Source organism: Mustela nigripes, chromosome 3 (genome assembly GCF_022355385.1).
Source record: "Mustela nigripes isolate SB6536 chromosome 3, MUSNIG.SB6536, whole genome shotgun sequence".
Lineage (NCBI taxonomy): Eukaryota > Metazoa > Chordata > Mammalia > Carnivora > Mustelidae > Mustela > Mustela nigripes.
The window spans coordinates 79207593-79234152 of record NC_081559.1 but is presented as its reverse complement, the minus strand read 5'-3'; positions in this window follow the sequence as shown (position 1 = coordinate 79234152).

Here is a 26560-nt window from a genome sequence, read left to right as displayed (position 1 = left end):
TTTAAATTAATTTTTTTTAAAACAACATCCACCTCTATTGTTTCATGAATGCAATACACCCTCTTATCATTCTAAGTATTTTGTTAATTTTTTTTATTTTGGAAATATGGGCACTACTTTATTTTTTTCTTCATCTTTATTTTCAAAACTACTTTATTAAAGCATGACTGACATACAAAAAGCTATACATATTTGTTTGTTGAAGTTTTCTTTTACTGTTTAAACTGTTTCTGATTTTTTAAAAAGTCTTCTTATTCCACTTTTTACTTTGTTGGTTTATTTGTTGTATTAGTTTTTTTATTTCTATGTATTTTATGATTGGGGTTATAGCTAATGCTATCTAGCTAATGATTCTATATTTTCATACTTAATAGTGAGAACTAAGACATGTATGCATCTGAAAATAAAACATGAATGGGTTCAAGTTTTCAAATGAAACCCCTCTTCCACTCTATTACATAAATGGAGTTTAATTTTATACAAAATTTGTAACTGGGGCTTTTTACATTTATAGTTGTCAATAACAATAGAAAGCAGGGATGAAAGTATATATAGTAAATTTTATACTTCTTGTTCTGAGAAATGAACTCAAACTAATAGCCAAAAAGGTAAAATTTTGAAGGAATATTCTTTGCATACCTAAGAAGGCCCTCAGATACTGGCATTTGAAGAGCTCTCCTCAAATGCATAAATTTCTATCTGGCCACAAAACCACGCATTCTTCCATTTGATATGTCCCATCTATGGTTTCAGAGCTTCTTATTAATAAAATAACAGCAATATTGTTGGATATATCTCAGGGATTACGGGAGTAGAGGAAGTAAATGGCATTTAACATTAAACATGGGATTGCTTAGGAAAAAGAGGTATTTGCTGTGCCCACAAAGAATTAACATTTCAGAAACAGCTTATTGGGACAATATTTTCAAAGTAGAATGCGATGTGTACAAGATACGAAAGTTCAAGATATATTTAGAACACATGGATTTTTTTTGTGTGTATAGACTTAATTACCTTGGGCAAATCCCTATGACTTGAATAATTCAGTCCTATCCGCATGTTTGTATTTACCTGCATAAGAAATTCAAATTGTTTTCCAAAATAGTAGTACAATGTTATATTTCAATCAGCGATGTCTGAGTATTGTAGTTATGCCACACCCTAGCCAAAACTTATCATTGTATTTTTTTTTGTCTTTCAAGGGAGTGTCAAGTGTTATTTCATGGGATTTTAATTTGTACATTCTGAAGCCTTATTATGTTGAGTATCTTTTTGCATAGTAATTGGTCATTCACTTATCTTCTCTTGTGAAATGTCACTTCAAAAATTTCCCAATTTTTGATTGAAATTTTTTCTTATCATTGACTGCTTAGCTCACTTTATGTTTTTGATACAAGATCTTTGATCTATATATATATCAAAATGATTATATATTGATATAACCAGTACAATATTTCCCATTGATAAATATGTATCAAATTAAACACTTACACAATATTTTCCTACATTTTGAGATTTAATTTTCATTTTCTTAAATACATTGTTCAAAGAACAGATGCATTTTATTTTGATTAAGTTAAATTTCTACTACACATTTTTCAATGTTTATGTCGTATCTAAGATATTTTTTTGCCTATTCAATGTCTCAATATTTTCCTCTATATTTGTCTTGTATGTTTCATTCTAGAAATTTTATAGTTCTAATTTTTATGCCCCCAAACTGCATGGGGCTAACACTGAATCCAAAGGAGTGACCAAAGTCTAGGTCAGGTCAGCAGTGTAGTAGGGAAAACTTGGGAGTGATGGTGAGCTACAGAGCAAAGAAAACTTCCAAATGGGACAAAAGACTGGCTACTGAGCTCTAAAGTATAAAATGATTAAAAATTCTTAAAGATGGGCTATAAATGCTTAAAGAGTTCTTGAGAGACTAACCAGTTAAACAGAAAGTCTTAATCTTCCTCAATATATTTGGAGCTAGTGGTGAAATAATTCTAAGGAACTTTTCTATACCCAATTCTTTCAAGGCTCCATCCAGCTCAACTATAACGTTACTAACTCAGTATTCTCTTCTAGCATAAGGTAGATGAAAGCAGTGGGTATACATTCTTCTAGCAGCAAACATTACTATCTTTAGTACCTTCTTTTCCTCATCCCCACACAATTGTAGAAATATAATTTTAAATAATTAGTAGGCACACAAAAAAACAAAACAAATAAATAACAAAAACATGTGGCCCAGAATCAAAAGAACATGCCAGTCCAGAGACATAAATCTACAAAGGGATCAGCCCATACAGGGGGGCTTGGAAATAGCATATAAGTTCTCTAAATAGCTTTGATAAGTGCTAAGAATTCTGGAGGAAAATAGAGACAAAATTTAAGAACATAAGGGAATTTCAGCAAAGAAACAAAAACTACAGAAATTACTCAGTTTAAACAGGAGAACTGGAAAAAAAAAAAAAAAACCACAATAACCAAAATTAATTCATCTATGGGCTTAACCAAAACTTGAACACAATAAAATAGTGTATTGGAAGAGAGGTCAATATAAACAATCTAAGTCATAACACAAAGAGAAAAATAATCTTAGAAAAATACTTATAGCTTGAGAAACAATGCCAACAATTCTAACATGGATATAATTTTATTCTAAGAAGAAAAGGAGAGAAAGAATGAGACAGAGAAAATATTTGAAAGGCACAGTCCAATTTTTTTTTCCAAAGACATACATTCAATGATGCAGAAAAATCACTAAGCTCGGAGCATGGGTAAATAAAAGAAAAAAAAAAAAAAACTTCTTACATGTAACATAGTCAAATTGCTGAAAAGGAAAATAAATAGTAAATGCTGAAGCTGACAGACAATAAAAGACACATTCCATAAAGGCGAAAATCCATCAAAAGGCTAAGTAAACTTCAAATAATAGTTATTTTTATAAACTCATCACAGAATTTAGAACACAATGTTCTTTAAATAAACTGAGAGAGGGAGAGAGACTGAGAAAGGGTGGGGAGGCAAAGCCCCTTCAAATACTGGGAGCAGGGGAGCAATAAAAGTTACTCTAAACTTCCACTTACTGAAGATTGAGGCAGGAAACTTGATATCTCACCAACAAAATGCCTTGGTAGGCAAGAAAGCTAAGAGAAAATCTTTCAAGATGATCTGGAAATTATAAAGTATATTACTACACAGAGAGCTAAGGTAGAACTGCAAAATAAGAGAACTTCCCAAAGATTCAATCAACAGATTAGATGAGCTATGATACAGGGAAGAAAAAAACCTCACCTACCCATAGAGCCCATGAAAAAATCCCAAGTTTGCCCTGAAAACATTTATGGGCAGTGATAAACAGAATCAAAATAGAGTTGTAATGAAGATCTGACCCAAATGAACCAAAGATCAGACTGCCATGGTTTCCACTCTAATGGCCTAACAGCAAAAGGGACATGCCTCTCTTGTATGAAAATATAGCATCACTTCATCTTTCATCATTCTTTTATATAAAATACCTAGCATGGAATTATAGATTAAGGGACATGTGAAAGAGCAAGAAAATGAGAAATGCGGTCAAGAGATGAAAAAAATCAATAGAAAAAGTCTCTGAAATGGCTAAGATTTTTGGACAAAGATCTTAACTGTGATAAAATGACTAGAACAAAAGGCGGACAACATGTTTTGGCAAATGAGATATTTTAGTAGACATAGGAAAACTACAAAAAAGAAAAATGGAAAGTCTAGAAATAAAAAATACAACATCAGAAATAAATGATTTAATAAGTGGGTTTAATAACAAGGAAAATTATCAGTGATAACTTTATAAGAATGCCACATTTCTGCCCCCTTTAAAGTTTTACTTGATATATCAGAGCATAATGGACTCTACAAAACCTTTATTTGATTTGAGAATTCTATAGAATAAAAACAGTTATATAATACATTTACAATGTTATGGATTATTGGGTTTTTGAAGATTGAATGTGAATAATATGAATAAATGAATCCATATATGAGTGGAAGTGAAAGGGATTCAAGACTTATCTGAATTCATCTTCATACTTCCAAAAAAGCAAAAATACAAATTAATTTAATCTTCGAATGTTTTCATGAAATAGATACCATAAAATGGCCTGGTTCATAAAGTATAAGGAGATAAAACAAACACATACACATGTTTGAGGAACCTGGAAAGGCTATAAATTTGGGAAACATTTGATAGAGCAGTCTAATGAGCCAAGCTGGCAACTCAAAATAAATGGCTCTTCCTAAACCACCATGTTGAGCAAACTGCAAGGTGAAATGATGAGACAGAAAGATTCCAGGCTTACAAAGAAGCGCTCTAGCCAAAACCAATGATAGCTTTATTTTCCTTTGAAGATTTTATTTATTTATTTGAAAGAGAGAGAAAGGGAGAGTGAGCATACACAGCGGGGGAAACAGCAGAGGGAGAAGGAGTAGCAGGTTCTCCACTGAGCAGGGAGCCCAATGTCGGGCTCGGTTCCAGAACCCCGGGATCATGACCTGAGGGGAAGGCAGACGCTTAACTGACTGAGCCACCCAGATGCTCCCCAAAATATGATTATGATCAAACCATGTAGTATCAGTTGGTCACTGCTTTCAAAATTTATTTTCTTTTGTTTCCCTTGCCTCAGGAGATATCTAGAAAGAAGTTCCTACAGCCCTTGTCAAAGGGGTTACTGTCTATGTTCTCCTCTAGGATTTTTATGGTTTCAAATGTCACATTTATGCCTTTAATTCATCTCTTTTGAATTTATTTTTGTGTTTGATGTAAGAAAGTGGTCTAGTTTCATTCTTTTGCATTTGCTATTCATCAAAATAAAGTTACTGTACAATGAAGGAAACAATCAACAAAACTAAAAGGCAACCTACTGAAAGAAGATATTTGCAAATGACATACCTGATAAAAGGTTAATATATATGTATATACACACAGGAAAAATATAAATATAATGGAATATTACTCAGCCATAAATAAATAAAATCTGGCCATTTTCAAAGAAATGAATGGAGATGGAGAATATTATGCTACATGAAATAAGTCGGTCAGAGGAAGACAAATGCTGTATTATTTCACTCATATGTGGAATATGAGAAATAAAACAAATGAGCAAAGGGAAAAAACAAAGAGAGGCAAACCAAGAAATAGACTCCTACGTATAGAGAATAAACTGATGGTTACCAGAGGTGAGGGAGTGGGGGATGGGTAAAACACATGATATAGATTATGGAGGGCACTTGTGATGAGCACGAGGTATTGTATGGAAGTGTTGAATCTTTATATTATACACCTGAAACTAATATTACATTGTATCAATTAAGTGAATTCTAAAAAAACATTTAAAAGTAAATAAATAAATAGATAAACAGAATGGGACCTGAGCTAGAATGGTTTTGACCAAGTATGTAGACATTAGGTTGATATCTGGTTGTATTTCATGAGTCTTGCTTCTCCAATATAGCAGTTAGTCTATAATAAAAATTATTTGCAATTGAAAATGGAATTTCCTTTACAATTATGGTGACATGTTATAGAATTTTTTTATTTATTTCTTAAATTTTTATCCATTTGTTTTAGATAACTAGTTTTTAAAATTGCAGATTATGGTTTTTTCTATAATTGAGATAACTGTCAAATATAAATAATTATATTATTACTAATACAAATAATTAAATTAGTTACCAAAATGATAAACTCAGGTCTTACATAGCATAGGGAAAGATTTCTGAATGTACAATCCCTTATGTACCATGTGGATCAAGAAAAATTATTATGCAAACATACAAGGTTGGTCTCTCCTGAAAAAATAGTAGATATTAATAATTAAAAAAAGCAAAAATTCCCCAAAATATCTTATTCCCATCAATACATTTATATATGTGTGTTTGTATATACTTACATGCTAATATATGTGAAAATTGTTTTAGTTACTGTGAGGAATAAAGGTAGATAGGTCACGTTCCTACTTCGTGAGTTTACACAACACTGGGAATGAAAAAAAATATTTGGAAACAAAAATATTAGATACTAAAATATATAAGTGAAAGTATCACATCAGAGGAATATCAAATCACTCAGAGTTGAATCATTAGTGCAAGGTGCATGTAGAAAGTGACATTTAATTTGGGCTCTAATAGTAGACGACTATATCAATAGAAATATATAATCAGTATCAAAAAATAAATAGAAGTAGGAATTTAACAAGTCTTATCTCTACTGTTTGAATAGTAGAGTTATGGAAAATAGAATCAGATAGTTATGTTCTAAATTGTGGCTTTGAGTAAAAAAAAAAAATCTGTACATCTTTCAGTAACCAATTAGCAGCTATGGATAAAGATGATGACTTCACTAAAGAGTGATTAGGATCATTTAAGACCCACATCTGCACAAATGAGAGAATCAAATATAGACCTAAATGGACATTCTAATGTAAGGCAGAAAAAAAAAATTGGGCGGGGGAATTTATTCTAGTTAAGACCTCATGTTTAGGATGTGAAGTAAAGATTAAAAATATTTTATTGTCAGGACGCCTGGGTGGCTCAGTTGGTTGGGCAGCGGCCTTCGGCTCCGGTCATGATCCCAGCGTCGTGGGATCAAGTTCCACATCGGGCTCCTTGCTGGGCCGGGAGCCTGCTTCTCCCTCTGCCTCTGCTGCCACTCTGTCTGCCTGTGCTCGTTTGCGCGCGCTCTCTCTCTCTCTCTGGCAAATAAATAAATAAAATCTTTAAAAAAATATTTTATTGTCTAATGTGATTCAAGTAGTGGATATTTAAGCTTATTTAATTTTACCTATGTCAGGCAGAGTGTTGAGTTTTCACTATGCTGTATAAAATGTTGAAGGCTCCTACACTGAGAAAGGAAATTACCTTATTAGATATATAACATTGAAGAAAGGTTTATACATTATACTTCTATTTTCAGAAATTACTAAAAATTCTGGGCAAAGTGCATTTGTAAATTCTCCTTAAAAATATCAAAGGCGTGACATTACAATATAAAGCTGGTGAGCTACTAAAGACCAAAGAGTGAACTCTGATTGCTACCTAGGGTACCAGATGACTGAGCCCACACATGTTCTGAAAGTGTGATGATCCAAATAAATTTGGTTTTGGCTTTGTTGGATTTACACAGTGCTAGGAGAGAAATCAGGTCCAACTGTGTCTGAATAAGGTGGGGAAGTTAAGAGGCAATGCTCCCACATTCATCTGGGGCACCAAAGTGCCACAACCCTGCCACTATGGTAAAACAACATCTTCCAGGGGATTTTAAAGAAGATTCTCTTGATCCTGAGCAGATCATGAGGGCAAAGAACAGAGATAAAGCATATTTGAGCCTCAGATCATCTGGGGCTGCAAAAACCTAACGGTATGAATTTAATGATATGTAGCACCATAGTGTACCAGGCAATGGTAAAGGCTAAGGGAAATATCCTCTAATTGGGAAATTTAAAAAAAAGAAAAAAGGAAGGAAGAGAGGAAGGAAGAAAGAAAGAAAGGAAGAAAGAAAGAAAAAATAAGGAAAGAAAGAAAGAAAACTTTCATCCTAGGCCACGATTTTCACCAATGAATGTAGATGATAAACCCCATAAAAAAGAAGGGGCAAAAAAGAAAAAAAAAGGGTACCATATGTGAGAACAAGCAGAATCAAAATTCCACAATAAAAGAAATGATTTTTAAAAAGTGAACTATAAGCCCACAAAGGTTCCAGATTTGAAACTATAAGACACATATTATGAAAGAATTTTAATTATTAAAAAATAAAGATAAATGTTATGATGTTTTCAAGTACCAGAAACAATGAAATGTAAAAAAAAACACACTTGAAAACAAAACACACTTGAGAGCACTTGGGTGGTTCAGTTGGTTAAACATCTGCCTTCAGCTAAGGTCACTATTTTGGGGTCCTGGGATCGAGCCCCACATCTGGCTCCTTGCTCAGTAGGGAGCCTGCTTCTCCCTCTCCCTCTGCCTGAAGCTCCTCCTCATTGTGCTTGTCTGCTCTCTCGCTCTCTCTGTCAAATAAATAAATAAAATCTCTTTAAAAAATTTAAAAAACATACCTGAAAAAGCAACAAGTAAAATATCTAAATGATAAATGATACAGAACAGGCACACTTCAGAAATACTGCTCGTTCAGTTCCAGATCACCCCAATAAAGTAAATGTTGCAATAAAGAGAGCCCAATGAATTTTTTTGTTTTCTAGCACATATAAAAATATGTGTACACCATAACGTAGTCTATTAAGTGTGCTATAGCATTATGTCTAAAAAAGGTACATACTTCAAAAATTTTTTTAAAAATTCTATATTGCTAGAAAATGTTAACCATCACTTGAGGTTTCAGCAAGTCGTAATCACTGAGCACAGATCACCATAACAAATATAATAATAATGACAAGGTTTGAAATACTGTGAAAATTACCAAAATGTGACACAAAGACATGAGTGAGCAAATGTTGTTGGAAAAACAGTACCAATAGACTTGCTTTAATGCAGGGTACACACAAACCTGCAATTTCTAAAAACATCTGCAGAAAGCAGTTAAGCAAAGGGCAATACAATGAGGTGTGCCTCAAGGGAGAGATGAACCATGAGAGATTGTGGACTTTGAGGAACTATCTGAGGGTTTTGGAGGGGAGGGGCATGGGAGGTTGGGTGAGTCTGGTGGTGGGTATTATGGAGGGCACGTATTGCATGGAGCACTGGGTGTGGTGCATAAACAATGAATTCTGGAACACTGAAAAGAAATTTAAAAAATAAATTTTTTTTTTTTAAATGAGTTATGCCTGTACTTGAAAGCGGGAACTGAACTCGAAGTTTCTACAGATGATTAGTCAGAGCTGTGTCTTTTTTATACTGTCCTTAATTTGGTATCCATTATAGAATTAAATTGTGCCAGAATATATATTGAGCTTGACATCTTTATTTATAATTAGGGACTATAGTGCTTATGCTTGAAAATTAAGCAAATCTATTTTATGTGTGAAAAATAATAATATATCCTGGTATTTTTAGGTTTAACATTTACGTGCCAGTGAGTGAATCTGACCATCGCAAAGGGCCAAAGGATCTTTCTCATGCTCAGATTATAATGAATAGTAAATATATTAATTTCTCCTCCAATTTAAAAGCATTTCTTCTTCACCCTTCAATGAAAATGCTTACTCATTAATTTTTGCATATATTGGTCACATGATTACCAACTTCACTATAACCATATATTCTAAGTCATAACGGAGTGCTAGCTGACATTCTAGATAGCATCCAATAACCACTTTATATGAAATAGTTGGATATCCCATCTTCCTGGTTTTTGATCAGTTGCCTTAGGAATTGCTCTTTCTTGTTTGAGAAATTTACTGATTTAACAAAACCATTGATTTTGAATTGTTTCATATTAAGCTCATGATCTGATAGTTGGTCAGATCCAAGACTATTTACAAAAACCTCCCATGTATCTACCGTGATGAATAAGTTAAAGAGATCACCAACACACTGATACAGTGGAAAGCAAAATAGTTTCTTTGAAGATCAGTCTGCAGCCACTGCAACAGTGTTTCAAGTCATTATATTAATACCTGAATTACTTATGGAATCTTGTTGGGATCTTTTAGGGGCTAAACCACAAAAGCGCATTTTCCTAAGAAACTATAATCCACTTTTAAATAATCTGTAAGAAAATTACAAATGCATTTTTCTATGTTTTTTTTTGTTTCTGTTTGTTCGTTTGTTTGTTTTAGAGAGATAGTGGAAGGGTGTGCGTGGGAAGGAAGAGAGAATATTAGGCTCCATGTGTGAACTGGAGCCCCGTGCAAGGTTCAATCTTACAACCCTGAGATCATGACCAAGGCTGAAATCAAGAGTTGGATACTTAACTGACTGAGCCACCCAGGCCCGCTGTCTCTCCTTTGTATATGTAGTATTAGCTCTTTGTGTCAATTCTAATTTCTTCATTTGTCAAACACAATTCTATACAGAATGTATTTACTGAAGTCTATACTAACATGAGTGGTCTAATTCATTAGTTCTATGTCATATGCCTCCTCAAGCTTGAAATCCTTACCATTAAACAGCATTCTTTTCAAGGGATTTTTTTTTTCTCTAAAGCTTCTTTCTAATCCTAATTTCCAATCTTTTCTCTCTCAGTTTATAAATTTTTTTGCAAAATGATTTTTTTACACAGTTTTTTTTAAAGATTTTATTTATTTATTTGACAGAGAGAGATCACAAGTAGATTGAGAGGCAGGCAGAGAGAGAGAGAGAGAAAGGGAAGCAGGCTCCCTGCTGAGCAGAGAGCCCATGTGGGGCTTGATCCCAGGACCCTGAGATCATGACATGAGCCGAAGTCAGGGGCTTAACCCACTGAGCCACCCAGGTGCCCCTACACAGTTTTTTTTTTTTTAAGTTTTCCCTTTTCTTATTTTTTTTTCCCTTCTTTCCCCTTCACTTACAACTTAAGACATTCTTTTTTAATAGGTTTTCATTGTTTCCTCTGGGTTCACCTCACCAGTTCCGATCATTCTATATAATACCTTACGCATTCTGTGGCAAAAATTATACATATAGATGAACACTAAAATTGTGTGAGAACAGATGAATTCTCTGGTCTGCTCCCACATATTTGTGAGAAATATGTGTTACATTTTTCTGACATTTGTTTAGATGACAACCTGACTTTTCTACACAAAAGTTAAATAAGCCAAATAAAGATCAAGAGACAATATTTACATCCCATTTTCTGTTACCTCAATATAATTTAAAAAATACATAGAATCTGTGAATATTACCTTTTATATTGTTTTCAAACAGAAAAATGATACATTCCCGCACACTTTGCTTTATATTTCTTACACCATTTCTGCTTTTTTGTCATTTCCAAAGCTCATCTTTGAATGTACTGAAATAAGGCCCACTACAGCTTCAAGAAAACAGGGCTTCAACAATTTGAAACTTACTGCTACTTTACATGATATTCTGGCAAGTTGCCTTGTTCATTCTTATTTATAGATCTTAGAAAAATAACAACTGTGCATTGAGTTTGAACATATAAATGTAATCCTTTTGAAGTTGCTAAATCTATTAGGTCCAAATAAATACTCCTTGAGGTCAATGTCACCAACTTTGGCATAAATTCAAAATGTTTCATATTTGGACATATTTTAAACTTAAACATCTTTTCTTTTTTAAAAATTTTTTAAAACACCTTTCCTTATTACAAGTATCATTTGGATAAATATAATATTTTTAAGAAAATTGACAAAAGATTATTTTTATCTAATTTAAATATATAAATGTCAGAGAGCAATGCAAACATGGGTCCCTTAAATAAATTAAAACTGATGAGGTTTTTCTTCAAGATACAAAGAAAATGGATATGGAAGATGAACTATGGATATTGCATATCTAAGTAACCAATCATATGATAGACTGGGGTGTTCATTTTTTATTTGATTTGATTTTTAAAGATTTTATTTATTTATTTGAGAGAGAGAGAGCACAAATATGAATGAGGGAGAGGAAGGGTAGAGGGAGAGGGAGAAGCAGGCTCCCTGCTGAAGAGGGAGCTCAAGCAGGACTTAATCCCAGGACCCTGAGATCATGACCTGAGTTGAAGGCAGACACTTAACCAACCGAGTCACCCAGGCACCCCTTCAATTGTTTTTATGTACAAAAGGTAGAATGTGGGTGATCCTAGGAAACAAATTCAAATACCAAGCACTCAAAGATATTCCATTTATTTCTTCCACAAGCAGTCTCCAAATCATATTCAATCCCAGTGACATTGGGATGCTATCATAATTGTTAGACCAGTTTAACACCACTTTTATTTGTAATATCCTCTTTTTTAAATTTATTATAAATATTGAAAATTACCTATCAATTATTCATTTTTTAAATAAAATTCAACAGAACAAGAAAGTTCTAAAGTTCAATTTCTTGATGCAATGAGGATCTAGGATTTGAGAGTTGATGCTGAATTGTTTAAACAGGTTACCTGCAGGTTAAATTTTATTTATTATTCACATACTACATTTGCATCATATATTACATAACATGAAAAAGGGAAGACAAAAAAAGGAAATTGTGAATTAACCTGTTGTGATGTGGAAAAGTTAGGATATTGGGGACTTCATTTTTAGTGGAGAAAGATGTAAAACTCAGATTGATCTTCTCTATAGAGTTACTCTTATAAAATTCCCACCAATTCAAAAGCACTTGGACTCTGAACTTCATTTGCTATGTGCATCATAAATAAAGCTTATGAAAACATGATAAATGTAAGTTTCAATATAAACTCCTAAGTCTTAAAAAAAGAGTTTCATTATCAGTCTGTGATATTCAAATAATGCAACATTATAAGAGTTTAAAATGAGTACACCATTACAGATGGTCCCTGACTTGCGAGGGTTCAACATAGAATTTTTTGACTTTAGGTGCAGAAACAATATGCATTCAGGAGAAACTGTCCTTTGAGTTTGAATTTTTATCTTTTTCCAGGCCACTGATTTGACATGCTACCCTCTAGCGTTCCTGGGCAGTTAACCATATGATCACCAGAGTAAACAATACACTGACAACCATTTTGCTCCCCTACAACTATACCCTGTCCACTCTCAGTAGAGTATTCAATACATTATATGATATATTCAACACTTTAATGCAAAACGGGCTCTCTGTTAGAGGATTTTGTCCAAGTGTAGTTTCATGTAAGTATTCTGAGTATTTTTAAGGTAGGTGAAACTAAGCTATGATGTTTGGTAGTTTAAGTATATTGAAAGTATTTTCTTTTCTTTTTTTTTTTTTAAGATTTTATTTGTTTATTTGACAGAGAGAGACCAAGCAGGCAGAGAGGCAGGCAGAGAAAGAGAGGAGGAGGAAGCAGGCTCCCTGCTAAGCAGAGAGCCTGATGGAGGACTCGATCCTAGGACCCTGAGATCATGACCAAAGGCAGAGGCTTAACCCACTGAGCCACCCAGGTGCCTGCAAAGTATTTTCAATTTAGGATATTTTCAACTTACAATGGGTTTGTTGGAACACAACCCCATCATAAGTCAAGGAAGTCTGTACTTTCAAAGGGCAATTTAATTCACTTGAAATGGCACTTCTGAAATACTAATGAAAATCATAAAATATTTCTATATTATTAGATACAATTATTTAGAATAAATTATAATTATCTAAAAAGTAAACACTCTCAGTGAATACGTGTTTTCATAAGTATTATTTATTAGATTAAAAATGGAATGAGGATAGTGTACATATGCCCAGAAGGACCAGGTTACAAGATAAGAATGGAAAGATAGGATAAGACAGTTTGCAGGTCTGTCATATTCAAGAAAATTAGATTTTGCCCCTGTTGTGCTGAAAAAACTCCAGCTTCCATGAAATATAACTCTGAAGTAGAAGCATTAAAGAATTTTAAAGATACACGTTTTTCTTAGATAAGAAGCACTATAAGGTACATTAGAATAAAACAAATTACTATTTCTCAAGCAAAAAAATAATCTTATTTTTAGGACACGATGAGGCAATTTTATGGCATTTTCATAGAGAAAACTGTACTACAGACACTAAAGTTCTTCCTGACAGTCACAACCAATTAAAAAAAAAAATGCTTGTTAAACAAAGAAATGATAGTTATGTGACATGATAGGTGTGCTAACTATTGCTATAATGGCAATCACATAATATATAAATGCAGCAAATCAGCAGATTGTACAACTAAAATTTATGCAATGTCATATGTCAAATATATTTCAACAACAATATAAAGGTAATAAAAAGTACCTGTGGAATAAATGAAATAAACCACAAAAATGTCATCTTGTTTTATTTATCATTTTCTACCTCAGGAAACATTCTCATGCCATGTTTCACCAAGCAGCCAAGGCTGGTCCTTGGTGAGGCCAAGTCCTAATTTGATCCCTTCACCGTTCATGTTCCTCTAATGTTTTTGCCCATTATACTTGAAATAACAGATTTGTTACCCTATCATTATTTTTATTGGCCATTGTATATCACACCTATAGTGGCCCTGATAGTTAAAAATATTTTAATAACATTGAATACATTGTAAAAATATCTAATTTGCATATATACTAAATATTTTGAGAGTAGACAGACAGAAATCTCTCTCTCTTCTATGGATGTTTATGCTTGGGAAAAATCTTATTTCTGGTGATCTTGCAGTCAGAAGTATGATCCAGTCTTGTTTCATCAGCACTTATCAATTCTTTATTAGAATGGGACTTAAAACTAAGATAAACCATGATGTCTTAGCTGGGGATTTAAATGTTGAAATACATCTTTTCTTCCTTAAGAAAGATATCACCATGATTTATTATTATGCAGGATGGAACATTCTGAAAATGGGTCATTCCATTGTCAGCATGTTCCAGATTAGCTGACAGTAGAGAAAAAAAAAAATTGGAATTTAGCCATGTTTGTTTTAACTAATGGGTCATATTTGAACAAGTTTTTGACATACAAAGAAAAATAATCTAATTCCCAAGTCAAGTCACTGTGTATTTTACATCTTGTTTAGCTAATGAAATTATCTGACTCTGGAATATATCTTCTTGATTTTTACACGCAAATAATAGTATTAAAACTTTTTTCTGTGTCACTGCACACTGCCTAGACACTAACACTGAGAATAAGCAGGGAGGATATTGAAAAAATGTAATGACCTATATTTAATAACTAGAGACAGTATGGGGCATTCCCTTATTAAATATTTACCATCTGCTAGAAAATCAGATGGCTAAATTGTTCTTTGATAATATAGTTCACAATAATGTATTAGTTTTGCTGTGGCATAAACAAATTTTTTTTTAAAAAAGGAAAGGAACAGAAAAACCATCAAATAAGTAGTTTTTACATCAAGATTTTAAGCATTAAATTTTAATTTTTTAAAAAAGCTAAATTTGTTATGCTCTGTTGCCAGGATTTGTTTTCTTCAAAAACCTACAAATTTTTGGAATAAGGATAATTGAGAGCACATTGTCAATAGTTCCAAAACTTGGGTGCATTGGAATCGAATAAGGATTTTGCCAAATCCCGAATATATAGTGCTATAAATTTGCCAAGAATATAGTAGACATGATTCATAAGCTTTATTTTTTTTAAAGATTTTATTTATTTATTTGACAGAGAGAGAGATCACAAATAGGCAGAGAGACAGACAGAGAGAGAGATGAGGAGAAGCAGGCTCCCTGCTGAGCAGAGAGCCCTATGCGGGACTCGATCCCAGGCCCCTGGGATCATGACCTGAGCTGAAGGTAGAGGCTTAACCCACTGAGCCACCCAGGCACCCCAATTCATAAGCTTTAAATAGGTTACTACTCACTTTGCTTGCCTAGAAAGAATTCTTTTTTTGTGTGAATTTTTGGGTAATAAAATATATACTATGCAATATTATGTCCAAGTGATCTTGAATTGTCTACTCAGTGCTGAACTTATATGGGCCTATGCAAAGCACCTACAAATACAAGAAAATTCAGCTGGGTCATAGCAGCATTTGTAATTTGTCACCGGCATGGATCAATATAAAACTAGGGAGACACAAAAAACACATTTATTTACAGACCTAAAATACTTCATCAGCATTGCACACACAAAAAAATGAAAAATAAATGGTACATGAAAAATCATGATTAATTTGCAGTCTTAGAAGTAATTTACCCTATGAATTACTTCTTTTTTTTTACACTTTTATAGTCCTTACTCTTGTGCTGGTAATTATAGTGAAGTTTTGCAAATCTATAAAATTTGGTGTTGTGCATTAACTAATCCTACATATTTAAAATTTAAGTACAAATAAAAACAAAGTAAAGCTGGTCTCAAAAATTTATTTAAAATTTCATTGGGGTTATAGCTTTTTCAATTTTATTCTGGTCATTTTTTTCTCTTTTGCTATTGCATTATTTTAATATTACTATTTTACCTATCTTTTTTTTTTTTAAAGATTTTATTTATTTGACAGAGATCACAGTAGACAGAGAGGCAGGCAGAGAGAGAAAAACAGGCTCCTTGCTGAGCAGAAAGCCCGATGCGGGACTCGATCCCAGGACCCTGAGATCATGACCTGGGCTGAAGGCAGCGGCTTAACCCACTGAGCCACCCAGGCGCCCCTATTTTACCTATCTTTTGGTAGGACTTAAATGTTGTGCTATACAAAAACAAGACAGAGCCAAAATAAGAGTTGGAGTAAATCATATGTATCTTTTTCTAGGACCACACAGAGGAGTAATAAGCTACTCCTTACCTGGTGTGGCTTAAAGACAAACCTTGCCAGAAGTTATTTTCTTTTCTAGGACAATATTTTGCCTGAAATTCCCAGGATTTTCCTAAGTGACTTTAAGTTAAGGTAAAAATATGCTGTTAACTTTGGACAGAAGACTTTTTTTTTTTTTTAAAGATTTTATTTATTTATTTGACAGAGAGAGATCACAAGTAGGCAGAGAAGCAGGCAGAGAGAGAGAGAGGAGGAAGCAGACTCCCTGCTGAGCAGAGAGCCCCTGCGGGACTCGATCCCAGAACCCCGAGATCATGACCTGAGCCGAAGGCAGTGGCTTAACCCACTGAGCCACCCAGGAGCCCTGGACAGAAGACTTTTTATGAAACTTGCTGACTATTTCTTGGTGAGATGTAGAAATAGAAGTACACAGTTCACTAATTTTGTGAGAGGAACAGGGACTAACATGTCTGGCAGAGGAGGAGGCTATGATATTTGTTAAGTGTTCAGCATTAAGGATACCCCATTAGACTTGTGGATTCCTTATATTATGGACTGAATGTTTGTGTACTCCTGAAGTTGAAACCCTAATCCCCAGTGTGGCTGTAATTGGAAAAGAGACCTTTAAGGTGGTAATTAAGGTTAAAAGAGGTCATATCAGTGGGACCCTGATCCAACAGGATTAGTGTCCTTATTAAAAAAAAAAAATATATATATATATATATATATATATATTTCAAAGAAGGCTGTCTCTGCAAGCCTACAAGGACCATTTGAGGAAACATAAAAAAGGCCGTCATCCACAGGCTGGTGAAACTCCTCACCAGAAACTGAATCTTGGGGCACAAGCTCACCAAAAGACTGAAACCTAATATCACAGCTGTAGAGTGTGTCCCTCTCCCTCTATATTACTAAAGGCCTATTTACCCCAGTTCCTCTTACTCAGTACATCATGTCTACTTTTCAGCAAGAATATATCAGGGCATGCTAAAAAGCAAGAAACACATTTTGAAGAGACTGAAGAAGAAGTAGCAAAACCACCAGAATTGAATATCATAGGGATGTTGGAATTATCAGATCAAGAACTAAAAAAAAAACAACAAAACAAAACTATGAATAAAGTGTTAAGAGCTTTAATTGAAAAAAGTATAGAACATGCAAGAATAGATAGATAATGCAAGCAGAGAGATAGAAATCATCTCTAGAGGAGAGGATTGCTAGATATCAAAAACACTGAAATAGAATTAAAGAATGTCCTTTTTTTTTTCCCTGAGATTTTATTTATTTATTTGAGAAAGAGAGAGAGAGCAGGAGACAGGGAAAAGAGGAAGAAACAGGCTCCCCACTAAAAAGGGAGCAGGACCACTGCTATCATGTGTATAACCACGGTGACGCAGGCTCAATCTCAGGACCCTGAGATCATGACCTGATACAGAGGCAGACACAGCCAGCTGAGCCACCAAGGCGCCCCTGAAGAATGTCTGTGATGCCTCATTAGTAACCTGTATGTGGCTGAGGAAAGAAAACTTGAATTTGAGAATGTAAAAATAGAAATTTTCAAAATTGGTCAGAAAAAAAAAATCCTGAAAATACAGAACAGAATATTCAAGAACTATGAGACAACAACAAAAGTGTCTGTTGTTAGCTTTGCAAATTGTATAATGTCTTAATATAAATAAAAACATAAAAGTAAGCAACAGCTACAGAAAGAAAACATGTAGCATATATAGTAGGGATATCAAAAGGAGGAAAGAGAGAAAGGAACAGAAGCAATATTTAAAACAGTCATGACAGAATTCCTCCAAATTAATGTTAGACACCAAAACTCAGAGAACGCTAAGCCAGATTAAATACTCACATGTGCACCTACACACAAATACATACACATACACAATCACACACACACAATTTTAACTAGACATGTCATATTTGCACTTCATACAATTAAAGATAAAAAAAATCTTTTGCACTGATGAGCAAAGGTAGGAATTATATTTGACTCTCTTTAGAAATCAGGCAAACAAGAGAATACAATGAAGATTTTAAAATACTAAGAGAGGAAAACAAAAACAAGAACACACTACCGCCTAGAATTCTGAATCCCTGTAAATTTACCCTTCATAAGTGAAGAAAAAATGAATACTTTCTCAGAAAATAGAAATTGAAGGAATTTGTTACCAGTAAACCTGCCTTGCAAGAAATATTAAAAGAAATTCTTCAGAGAGATGATGGATGCTACAGGTCAGAAATTTGAATGTACATAAAGGAAGGAAGAGTATCAGAAAAGGATTAAGTGAAGGTGAAAGTTTTTCTTTCTTTTTCTTAATTGATCTAACATAATAATTTGGTCAAGATTTAATAATAATAATGTATTCAAATATACGGGTACACTTATGTATGCTTAAAAAGAAGTAAAATGATAAAAAAAAATAGCAATGATCTAAGTGATGGGAAGGAAAAATTAGGACTATTTTGTTGTTATAAGGTACTTGCACTCTTTCTGACCTAGTTTCCAAGGAAATCATATCTCTTTGTAATTCAGAGCTGTAATAGCTATCTTACTCAATACTTAATGATATTCAATGTCTTTCATTAAGAATTTCTAAGATTCTGTATGATTTTAGATACCGATGTACATAAAATGCATCCATGAGAACGATGTTCTGCTAGAAGAAACAGCTATGGTGTAAATAACTATATAGAATGATATAATAATTTTTCATTAAAAATAGTCAAAATAATGGCTTGGCATCACAGAAGGAAAACATACCTTTTACTAAAAGTTTTAAAAAGAAATTGCTGAATTTTGTAGCTTTCTTATAACTTCAAAGGATAAGTATGATTTCAACATTTTGGCTGATAGGTAAGGGAAATCCAGGTAATAGTACAAGTGAGGATTGTTTGGTCTTTTCTCTTGAATGTTATAATATAATGTTATAATATAAATAAAGTAAATGTATTTATTTTACTATCAATTATTTAACTTAGATATTCATGCCTTTAATATGGATTGAATTTTGAAAATTATATCAATATATTTTAGCATATAAGCATGATGTTGACACATAAACATATGCAATGTTACTAATTTATTTTTGGAAGTTTAAAAATTGTAAGGAGAGTTCTAGCTAATGATTTGAGAACAATTTTGGAAAAAAATAAACATACATATAGTAACTATTTAGATAACTATCGGAAAAGAGCATTATTTCAGGTTCCTACTGAAATGGAGTTTAGTGTAGAATGAATAGGGAAAAGGAAATACTTTCTATTAAGGTAAAATTTAAGTATTTTGAGAAACTAGAAGATAGTGTGTAACTGATACAACTGAAACTAAAGTCACTAATGCATTCTTTTTGTGGTTATTTTTCATAAAATTGGAGGTGGAAGAGAAACATACCAAGCTGTACTTGTTTATTCAGCTTTATTTGGTGACAACTTTTATCATAAGGTCTTTTATTTCTTAGATATGTGTAATTTCATCATATTTTCCTACCTTTATGAATCCTTTTCCCTAGTAAAGAATTAGACACTGCGATAGTAAACTGTAGTGAACTTTTTTATTTTTATACAAAAATTAATTATTTTTGAGGCATACAGAGGTTTAAAAAAAATTGTCCCACAGTTTCATTTTCTGATCTTCTACTTAAACGAAAGTATTTCATAACCTTGTGTTAAACACAATAATTCTATAGCTAACTACTTACATCCTCAAGAATAGGTCTATATAATATGTGTTTATATAGGTCTATAAAATATGGCATGACAAGAGTAACCCAACATCAAAATACTTTTATGTGTTCAAGGAGTAGTATGTGTTCAAAAATAAGTGCAGGAAAATAAAGTAGATACAAGCTTTTCCTGCATCATACCGCCTGGTTTCACATCCTGGTTTCACTTCTCATTACCTCTGTGTTCTTGGCAGGTTAATTAATGTCTTTCTATATCAGTTCCTTTATGTGCATATGAATGCTCAGATGAAATTATAGAATACATATAAAAATGTTCTTAGACTAGTTCTCTTAGAACATAGTAATCCATCAATAAATGTAAGCTAGGGCGCCTGGGTGGCTCAGTGGGTTAAGCGGCTGCCTTCAGCTCAGGTCATGATCTCGGGGTCCTGGGATCAAGACCCGCATCAGGCTCTCTGCTCAGCACGGAGCCTGTTTCCCCCATCTCCCTCTCTGCCTGCCTCTCCATCTGTTTGTGATCTCTCTCTGTCAAATAAATAAATAAAATCTTTAAAAATAAATAAATAAATGTAAGCTAAAGTATATGTACAATTAATAGACTTTATAGTCCTTGTCATGTTAAAGTTTAAAAGGTAAAGGAAAAACAGGTAAAATCTGAATGTACACTAGATGACATAAAATGACGATGATGATGTGACTATGATGATAAATGGAAAGTTCTTAACTTCTTATTCTATTTATCTATCATTCATAGCCTACTCTTTATGAAATGAGACTGAGATTGGGGAAGATTAATCTCATATGGGATCAGGGTAGCTAAGGAAGGTAGGTGAAATGTTAGCAGGATCAATGAAACTCCATTTTATCTTTTTTTCTGTGATTATTGGGATGGAAAAAAAGTTGAAGCTTAGTACCATATATTCCCTCAAAAGTTCATCTGGCTTTACAGAAATTTCAATTGGTGATATAGGTAAAAATAATTTTTAATATATATTAAGAAAATTACTTTGAATCAAAACCAAACCTTCAAAAAATCAATATTCTCATATATGCCTTGAAGGCAGGTGTCCATAAATATACCTAATCCCTTTGTGTCAGAAAAGCAAATGGGCAGATGTGAATTCAATCCAGTCCAATCAAGTAATTGTAAAAAGACTACTATATCACCTAATACTGTGCTAAGCATGAGGGAAAATAAAAGATTGACCATATTTTAACCTAAAAATAGCATTTAAAACTACAAACTAGTATCATGTAATTTCATAATTTTCATCATAAGTGTCTGTATAATTCCTGTCTTTTTTTAAATGAAATGTAAGCTACACAAGGAAAAAATGTATCGATCTGTTTTTTTTATTGAATTCCTGGTACACTATACAATTTATGCACACAGTATATTCTAATAAATTCTTGATAAATAATTGAAATTATTAATGTAGGTTTTAATTAATGAATAAAATATTAGATATATTAAGACTGGCGAGAGATTTAGCTATCACACTTTTAATAACTCATAATTACAAATCTTAAAAACTAAGGATCTAAAAATATACTCATTTTACAAGACTACTGTATACTTACAGACATATTTACAAAAAATATGGAAATGAGAAATTTTGCTTTAGCTTTGAGATATTTTAAAATTGTAGTTCTTCAAGGAAATCTTTTATCTTAAATTTATAAAGAGTTGTGATTCCTGAAGAAAGGCATGCACATGAGGTAGGTTCTATATTCACCCACACTTTTCTTTGTAAAATCATTCTCCAAACTACAGCATAGAGGATTTGAACCCAAGTATAAAGTGGTCTTGCTGGATGGAGGGAAAGAGATAACAGGTGCTAAAATGAGTTTAACTTGTGAGGCAAGAGAACAGAGAGGAGGATGCCAGGTAGAGAAGAAGCCTAAGAAATATTGAAGAACTCAGGTAGATTCTATGATCAAACACTAAACTGTGTGCCTGCATGACAGAATCTGTGGGGCTAGGCAGAAAACAAAATCTTTGTAAACAAAGGTTCTGCTGGTTTTTATAAGACAATAGGAGAATTTGAAGTTACAAATCACCAGAATAGAAAGGTGTCATTGGATATCATAGGACTTCTGTTGAGAGACCAGAAATGCTATCCCTTAAAAAGCAAGGAAAATACTCTAAAGTAAAGGCTACCCTAAATCCACAATAAAGAAGCCTAAAGTCAAGCATGGGATAGATCAAGGTTGGGAAGTCAGTAAGTCCATGGTTTTATAGAAGAAAACTTAACCACATTCTTTAAAAAAGATTATAAGCACTTATCATAATTCAAATAAATAAGTAAATAAGTAAATAAAAAACAGAAATACTTTTCAGACTCTATAAAATAGCATCCACAGCATAAAACTAGGAATTAAAATGTATTGGACTTACAAAGGAACAGACTTTAGGACAGACCTTAGAATAGCAAGGAGAAAAATGATTCAACAGAAATTGAGAAATGAACACAGATATGAACTCAAGCAGAAATGAAATTTAAAATAGCTAGTTAAAGCCTCTATATGCTAAAAATAATACAGTACCTTTGACTGGATCCTGGAACACAAAAAGGACATTCATGGAGAAGAACTAGTATTCTCTGAATATCATCTGCTGTGTTAATTCATTATAATATACCAGTGTTAATTTATTCATTTGATAAACATACCCTGGTATGTGAGATCTTAATCCTAGGAGAAACTGGGGAAAAGGGCATGTGGAAACACTCTATATTATCTTTGCAAATTTTCTACAAGTCTAAAATCTTTCAAATTAAAAAATATATATTATATTTCTATATGAATTTAAAGTAAAAGGAGTACCTAGGAAGTAAACAGAAGATGGGTAATTTTAGTAGGTAAGTGGATTTTAAGTTTTAAAATAACAAAATAAAAATTTAAAAAATTTAAAATTTGAAAGAAAAAGGTGTGCAGAAAACCTAGAAGGAAGGAAAAAATGAGGGGGAGGGGGGATTGGATGGGGAGATGAACCATGAGAGACTGGTCATTTTAAGAAACAAACTTAAGGTTTTAGAGGGAAAGGGTGTGGGAGGATGGGTTGGCCCAGTGATGGGTATTAAGGAGGGCACATATTGCATGAAGCACTGGGTGTTATATGTAAACAATGAATTTTGGAACACTACATCAAAAACTAATGTGTACTGTATGGTGACTAACATAACATAAAAAAAAATTAAAGAAAAAGAAAAAAGATAAAAAGAAAACCCAAAAAAAGCCTAAAACAAAGAGACAATAACAGACTCAGAAATTAGTTTTCAGACACAAACCTTAAATTAATTATGATTAATATGATTTAAAAAAAAAGCCTGAGAAGCAGATGAAGAATAAAATTAAAATTCTGTGAGCAAATAATTCCACTTCTGTTCAGTATATACTAGGAAGAACTGGGTTTATGACCCTACTTGAATAAAAAAGAAAGTTTGTGTGTTTCTGTGTGTATATTATAATCTTCAAGACATTGCATACAAAATAATGTATTTGTTTCCTGGGGCTGCTGTAAGAAAGCACCACAAACTGACAATCTAGATGGCTTAAACAGAGAATTTTATTGTCTCATAGTTCTTGAGACAAGAAGTTCAAGATCAAGTTGTCATCAAGGGGTTTCCTTCAAGGGGCTGTGAGGGAAAGATCTGTGCCCTGCCTCTCTCCTAGCTTCTTGTTGCATCAGATATTCCTTGCCTTAAAGATGGCATTCTTTCTGTGTCTTCATGTCTTCCCTCTGTACATGTGTGTCTATACCCAAATTTCTTCTTTTTATATGGATACCAGTCTTACTCGATTAGGGCCCATTGCAATGACCTCATCTTAACTTGATCATTTGCTGTGATGTTATTGTCAAATAAGGTCACATTCGCAGGAGGGCGGGTAATGGTTAGATGGTTAGGACTTCCACATCTTCTTTGGGAGGTGGACACAACTCAACCCATAACAAGCAACTAAGGAGAGTAATCCTGAAAGACAAGAAACAAACATGAAAGCTGTGTGAATGCCACAGTTCTTTTACCATACCACTTTGAGGCCATTTGCAAGAAGAGGGGGAAACCCTGATGGAATCCAGTGAACTGATCTCCTGAGTTAAGGTGATGGAACAGAAAAACCAAGATAAGTAGATTCACAGGACAGAGGATCAGTAGAGAGAACAGCACCAGAGCAAAAGCACTGGCCATTTGAAGGCCCTTTGGATTTTCAGCTGAATGCTTATAAGCATGAGCATGACAGGAAACTGATTGAAGCTGGGGAAAAAAAGGCCACACAGGAGAAGTACTTATAATGGTACCAAACACTCCTACAGGGCCAGAGAGTTCCTGTCCCCACAAATAGAGAGATTCAGAATTCCTGGATCATTGGGTAGAGCGTGGTAAACAGAAGGTTCTTTTCTGGGGAATGAGGAAGAATTAGCCTTAGACTGAGCACTACTTAGGCCCCCACTAAAAAGAAAAGAAAGCAAAAAATGACTACTTGACATAAACTATAATGGTGGAGAAGAACAGAGAATATTTATAGGAATACAAAAATTTCCAGTTCCAAACAAGGTACATTTCACAATGTCTGGCATTTAATAAAAAAAATTATCCAGCATGAGATGAAGGAAAATGTGATGCATAAATGTGATGCATATTGATAAATATCAATAAATCTTAAACCAACTGACCGGATGTTAGAATTCACAGAGAAAGAATGAAAACAGTTATTATAACTGCATTCCATATGTTCAAAAATTAAGTGGACACATGGATGATATAGAAAAGATCTAAATCGAATATCTAGAAATGAAGATTGAACTGTATGAGATGAAAAATTTACTGTATAGGATTCATAGCAGATTTGTCATTGCAAAAAAAAGATTAGTGAATTTGGAAACATACCTTAGAAAATACCCAATATAAAACAGAATAAAGAGTAAAAATGAAACAAAAATGGCATTAGAGAGATGAAAGACAATTTCAAACAGAACTTTTACAAATCAATGAGAAAAAAAACAAATGTAAAAATAGAAAAAGACTTTAGCAGATGTTACATAAAAGAAGATATTCAAATGCCATTAAGCATATGAATTATGTTTATCAAATATCAGGAAAATGCAGATTAAAGCCATAATGCAAAAGGAAGATTAGTGAGTTGGCCTGGCCTTGGGGAGTACAAATTGATACAATTAGTTTGGCAAACTGTTTAGGAATATCTAATAAAGCTGAAAATATGAATACCTTGTAACCCAACATTACTAACTCAACACACATACACACAAACACACACACACAAACCCACATGGACTCATATACATATAAACTTCCCAAAAGACATGTATAAGGATTTTCATGGATACATTATTCTGAATAGTCCCCAATTTAAAACGAAATGAACATTTTTCAACATTAGAATGGGTGGTTTATCACATACTCACACAAATTAATACTATATAATGACAACAATTAATGAACTATGACTACTTGCAACATTATCAATAAAGTTAACAAAGTAGACACAAAGCATTTGTACTATATGATTCCATTTATATAAAGTTAATTTAAAATATAGTTTATGGGGGCACCTGGGGGGCTCAATTGGTTAAGTGTTGAACTCTTGATTTCAATTCAGGTCATGATCTCAAGGTGGTAAGATTGAGCCCTGAGACAGCCTCCATGCATGGAGCCTACTTAAGATTCTCTCTCTCCCTCTTCCTCTGCCCATCCAACTCCTGTACACACTCTCTCTCTCAAAAAAAAATTTAAAAAAAAATAGAAATATATGTGTGTGTGTGTGTGTGTGTGTTGGTGTGTGTGTGCATGTATATATGTATACATGCATGCACACATATATGGTTTATTATGTTAGAAGTGAATCTGGCTGGGAGATGACTGGCAGGGTACACATTTTTTCCCTTTTACTTTGAGGAAGGTTCAACTCAATCAGTTCCAGAGATGGGAACATGCCCTATCTTAAGCCAATCAGCTGTTCTTGCTCTCTAGCTTTAAGCAGAAGAGGGCACATTATGCAATTTGGGCCAATAAAACTGAGCTTAGTATATGTGCTGGAACCTTGGGGAAGAGGGAGCATCTCTTGGAAATTACCAAGTAAAGTCATCTGAGAAAGAAGGTGAAATAGGGTAATGTGGAACTGAGAGATAGAGAAAGACCAAGTGTCTTTTTTTTTTTTTTTTTTAGATTTTATTTATTCATTTGTCAGAGAGAGAGAGAGAGAATGCCTACAAGCAGAGGGAGTGGCAGGCAGAGGGAAAGGGAGAACCATCTACCCTCTGAGCAAGGAGACCAATGTGGGACTCCATTCCAGGACCATGGGACTTGATCTGAGGACCCTAGGCTGAAGGCAGATGTTTAACTGACTGAGCCACACAGGCATCCCCAAGTGTCAATTTTTTTTTTAATAGCATTTTTGAGTTCAGCTGTGCATTAAAGTTTGACTCAGATTACTTGGTTATTGAGCCCATTAATTTCTTGTGTTTTCTTTTAAAACTAATACAGAAAAAATCAGATACATCCCTCCAACATAAAGGGGGACTTTAATATTTTAATATTATACAGTAATTGATAAAATAAAAATTCACTAAGGACTTAAAAAATTGAATTAAACTTGT